Source organism: Notamacropus eugenii, chromosome 1, assembly GCF_028372415.1.
Source record: "Notamacropus eugenii isolate mMacEug1 chromosome 1, mMacEug1.pri_v2, whole genome shotgun sequence".
Taxonomy (NCBI): Eukaryota; Metazoa; Chordata; class Mammalia; order Diprotodontia; family Macropodidae; genus Notamacropus; species Notamacropus eugenii.
In genome coordinates, this window is record NC_092872.1 from 679024790 (window position 1) to 679030789 (window position 6000).

Here is a 6000-nt window from a genome sequence, read left to right on the forward strand (position 1 = left end):
GGTTGCATGTTCTTAGAATAATTAGGATCTCTTAGAAAGAAAATCATTCATTTATTCCTATTAATGGGCAATATAAGGGATCTAAGGAACCATTCTGAGATTATTCAGTCACAAGGGTCAACCGTCACTAATGAAATTTCATTTTAGACTAGTCCCTTTCAACTTATATCTGAAAGAGTAGTTGTGAGATACCCCCTCCCCACCACTGCCACTTTCTCTACTCTTTTCCTATAGCATACAAAACAGAAGGTAAAAGTCTCAAACTTGGCCTTTCACTCATGTTTTACTATCTCCAATGTCTACAGTATCTCTCCACGTGAATTTGCAACCATCACTTAAAACTCAACACATTCTAAACCAAATTCATTATCTTCTGTTCCAAACTAGATCTGCCACTTAATTCTCCTTTCCCTTTAATGGCATCATAAAAATCAATGAGGCTTAGAACCGTAGTCATCTTTGATTCTTCCCTCTTCTTCATCACTATCCCTATCAATTCTTCATTCACACATTTAATAATCATTTATTAAGCACCTGATGTATGCAGAGCATTGTGCCAGGTTCTGAAGAAGACACAAAGTTTAGGTAAGACAAAATGTTGGAAAGGCTGTGGGAAAAATCTTATTGATGGACTTTTGTTTGGTTACTGTGAAATGGTCAAATCATTCTGGAAAGCAATTGGGAGCTATGCCCAAAAATTATTGAACTGTGTATACTTTTTGACCACTTCTAGGTCTATATTCCCCAAAAGATAAAAGACAGGAAAAGTCCTAAATGTACCAAAAATATTTACAGAAACTCTTTTTGTGATGGTAAAGAACTAGAAACTTGGATTGTCCACATGGGATGTCCCATCAATTGGATGATAAATAAGCAAAAATAATGGAATAACACAGTGCTGTAATGATGACAGAGGCAGTTTCAAAGAAATCAGGGAAGACTCATATGATCTGATGCAGAGTAAAGTGAGCAGAAACTGAAGAACAATTTATTCTATGATGTCAATTTTGTAAAAATGAACAATTCTGAAAGACAAAACCTTGGAGTGCAATGATCAATCATGATGAAAAATGCTATTCCTTTCCTGACAGAAGCGATGGACTAATATGTGTAGAATGATATATACTTTTTTTTGGACATGGACAATAGAGAAGTTTGTTTTGCTTCATTATACTTATTTGTTACAAGAATTTTGTTTTTATTTTTGTTTTTTCCCAGCAGGAGGCAGAAAAAATAAATGTGTGATCATTGGAGAAAAAATTTAATTTAAAAAATAAATCTAATGGTTAGATAAGACAGAGACATGAATTTAAAAAATAAATCTAATGTTTAGGTAAGACAGAGACATGAATTGCCCTGGACATGCATGAGCGCTAAGTTCATGGATTCCCATGCGTGTACTCTATATTTTTGCCCTGGACCTATAAGTCCCTAATACATTTGCCATCTACAATTATGCCCTGGTCATACAGGTTCTTGGCATATGTTTCTTCACACATGTTGCCTGGCCATATATGTTCATGTGTTTGCCTTTCTTGTGTGCTTCCTGGTATTCTGTACCACCTAACCAGCTCATTATAAGCTTTAGGAGAGTGTACTCCTTTTGTGAACAAAGGAAATCTTTTTTGTTTTATTGATTACATTGTTTGGTATGTTGCTTTTTTTTTTTTTTTTTTGCTCTTGCCCATGAAAGTGAAGGATACACTAATAGAGAGTGTCTCAAAAGTCCTAGTACAAGATTAAGATATTCTTTAATAGTTTAAAGTCACACTAAGACTTTTGGGACCCCCTGCTACTATAATAAACATGCCAACACATGAAGAGCACATTAGAGAGATGTAAACCAAAGTACTATCAGACTAGGGAGAATGAGGGAAAGGTTATTATCAATAGCAGAGATTGAGGAAGGCTTCCCAAAGGAAGGGACATCTGAGTCAGGCTCCAAAAGACAGTTGGGAATTCAACAGGTGAGGACACAGAAGGCCAGGATTCTGGGCAGAAGAAACAACAAAATTACAGAGGCAGGAGAGTTCAAAGGTTTTGCAGAGACAGAGAAGAAGATCATAGGACTTAAGGTTTACAAAGTACTTTACAGATATTTTGCTTTATCCTTACAACAACCCTGGGACATAGGTGCTATTACTATTTCCATTTTTACATATGAGGAAACTGAGGCAGACAAAGATTCAGGGACTTGCACAGAATCACACAGTTAGTATCTGAGGCTGAATTCAAACTCAGGTCATCCTGACTCCAGGTCGTGTTCTATCAACTGTACCACCTTATTGTCCCTATGAATACTCAAACTTGCCTTACTACCTCACAGGGGGGCCATAAGTAAAGTACTTTACAAACTTTGGAGTGCCATAGAAAGGGGAAGAATTGCTCATTATTTAAGGAGCAACTATGGAATCATTTCACACACCACAGTAAACAAGAACTATGCACCAACTCAAAAGAACCTAAATGGGCATTGAAAAAAACTGGAGAAAAGAGCAGTAAAATGATGCAAATAACAGAGGGCATGTCTTTGGTATAATAGAAAAGGAACATGAACACGGGAGAGAAGAGACCCAGGCTGTGGTCCAAGGTTTATCACTCATTTACTGGGTTATATTACCAAGATGCTTTTTTTCTCCACAACTTTGTTTGTTTTTTCATATGTAAAATGACATGTTGAATTTGATGATTTCTGTAGGTCCTTCTAGCTGTAGTGTGGAGAGTATCGCCTCTGTTCTGAACAGAAAACAACAAAAGAGGCTGGAGGGCAGGGTGTTGTTGCTAATATAATACACATACTATATACATAAGACATATAATATACATAATAAAGGAAGGAATGTGGTCCAGGTGCTCCATCTAACATTTTTATTTTTGCTTTAAATTCATTCACATCCTCCCAAAGAGGATCTTGGGAATAAGGCTCCTCTTGTGGAAGTTTTTTTGGCAGAGACTCTGATGTGGGTTTGGGGTATATAATGGGTATATAATATTCCAATCAGGGATGTACAAATTAAAAGAAACTTTCTAACCTTGAGTTAGTTATCTGGGAGTGTGTCCTTCCAATCAGCGCAGAGTTTGTGAGAGAATAGATTGCTTTAGCCTGGGGGGTCTTCTGGTTTTATTGGCCAATGTTTGACTGTGTTTCATGATTCATAGGCCTCAGATATACATTAAAAGAGGGCTATCACTCCTTGTCAAGACAGATGTTCTAGCTAGGACAACCCCAGCAGATGGTAGTAGTGAGCAACAGTTGATGATGTCTAGGAGAATGGAGATTACATGATGAGCAGAAATACCCAGGAGAAATGATATAATGGAAAGCAGAGATCTAATATCAAGAAAAAATACCTCGCATAACAGAAAACAGAGATATAGTTGTTATTGTAATTTGTCCTTCATTTTAGAAAAGGACCAATGATATCATGGGTGATGTCTTGACTTGAGCGTGGATTGGATTTAAGTGAGTCATCAAAATCCAGTGGCAAAACAAAAAGTCAGAACAACTGGCAATGGCCCTGGATGCAATGGATGACCTTGACCTCTATGATGCCCTACTCTCTTTCTAACTTCCATGTTATATTCATAATAATAACTAATATTATATAATAACACTTACTATGTGCCTAGCACTGTGTTAAACATTTTACAATTATCTCATTTTATCCTTACAACAACCCTAGAAGGTAGGTACTATTATTATCCCCATTTTGCAGATGAAGAAACTGAGACAAAGGGGCACTAAGTGACTTTCCTAAGGTCCCACAGCTATCTGAGACTATATTTGAATTCAGGTCTTCCTAGCTCTAAACCTGGCACTCTATCCACTTCACCACCTAGCTGACCTTGATGTCAAGCACATCATCACCCTCCCAGTCTCTTAGTCACCTAGGCTCTCAACCTAGGTGTCATCCTCTGCTCCTAACTCTCTCTTGTACCCTGCCCTCACCCCCCATATTCAAACTGTTTCCAGGTCCTGTCAACTCAACCTTTAAAACATGTCTAGGATAAGCCTCCTTCTCTCTTCTGAGAATGCCACCATCCTGGTGAAGGCCCTTATCACCTCACACCAGGACTATTGCAATAGCCTACTAGTAGGTCTCCCAACTCCAATCCAACCTCCATTCATTGATCAAAGTGTTCCTCCTAAATCACAGGTCTGACCATTTCACCTCCTGTTCAATTAACTCTAGTGGCTCCCTATTATCTCCAGAATCATATATAAATTATTTTGGTTTTTAATGTACTTTGTGAACTGGTCTCTGCATACACCTTACTTTCTCCCTGTATTCTACAATACAGTGTCTGGCTTCCTTACTATTTCCTGCACACTCACCATCTCCCTAGACTGGGCATTTTCACCATCAGTTGCCCATGCCTGGAATTTTCTCCCTCCTTTGTCTTGACTCCTGACTCCCCTTACTTCCTTCAAATCTCAGTTAAAATCTCACTTTCTGCAAGAAACTTTTTCCTGCTGAAGAAGAGTCATGGAGTTAACAAGGTCCTCCCTCACAAGACGTAGATAGTAAGAAGGCCATGCACATTTTCTCCAGGCAGTACTTTAAATAGAAGATTCCTCTTTGTCCAATCAATGCCATGCCTCTTTATATAGCAAAGTAGATGCAAGATCTGTCTTTTCTCCTACGTCTCTTACTTTAAACTAGAGAGGGCAGGATTGGGGGACCAATGAGAGGTTTTCCTTTTCTCTGGCTGTATATGATATGAGAGACCCACAAGCTCACATGTGAGCAGGATTCAGCTCTTTTTCAATGGTCTGCTTGCTGTATTCTGTCTTCTGTAAGTAGCTTTTCTCATTGCTTCCTGTGTCTTCTGTCCCAGAGTCCTCCCATGTTCAGCCTTCTTTTCTTTTTTCTTTTGTTGGCTTTTTCCTATATCCATCCAGCAGAATATTAGGAGGAATACTAGCTTTCTAGTAGAATGGGATCAAAGATTACCTTGGGACAATGTGCTCAGGAAACATTTATCAGTGCAAGGATTGGTAGACTTCTAATCGAGAAAACTAGGTTCAAATTTTGTCTCTTACCAGTTTTGTGACTCTGGGAAAAATCAGTTCACATGTCTAAACCTAATTTCTCCTCTGTTAAATGGAGATAATTTCATGTCTACTCTCAATACCACACAGGGGTGTCATGGCAAGTGTACTGCCAAATAAGTGTTTGCTGAATTAAATTGGGAGTTATAGAAGTTCCACAGCCCAGCCAGAAAACTTTTCAGGAACACTCACACAGCTGCTTGACCCGCCTATAGCAGTGTCCAGATTGGCTTCAAGCCAAAGAGAGTTTCTTTTCCAGCAGAGGAGTTGAATGTTCTCAATTGTTGCCTGGCTCATCTCCATACTTTGACCTAGCTTTTGGGAATTCTTTTGTAATCGACTGGTTTTAGGAAATAGGAAACAAACAAACAAACAAACAAACTCCACAAATGAGGAGCAGTTGTGATATAGGGGAAAGAGCACTGGATTGAGAGTCAGGAGATGGAGGTTCAAATTCTGGAGGAAAATGCTTTGTAAAGAGGAACGTACTATAGAAATGAGTTATTTATTTTTTAAAAAATCACAAATGGTCCAGTGTCAGATTCTGGATTCTGATGGTCACCTGTTGACACTCAACAAGACTAACAATTCCCTTGTTCCTGGGGGGTGGATCTGCCTAGAATAGGATACTATTTTGCTTTTTCTTTGCCCCATCTAGGACTATGATTTGAGACAGCTCCATGGGACTTTTTAAGCCCAGAAGGGGGCAGCTAGTGTGTGTGTGTGTGTGTGTGTGTGTGTGTGTGTGTGTGTGTGTGTGTGTGTGTGTGTGTGAAGTGTTCAGAAATGCAATGCAATAGGCTAAGACTAAGAACAAGGCAAACAAGATGTGAAAGGAGTCTCTGGCCACCCATCCCCATTTAACCGATTGAGCTTTTTAGGGCTTTCTCCTGACATGATCAGACTGATTAATTTGTGGTGCTTATCCCAGACTCAACCATTCCTAG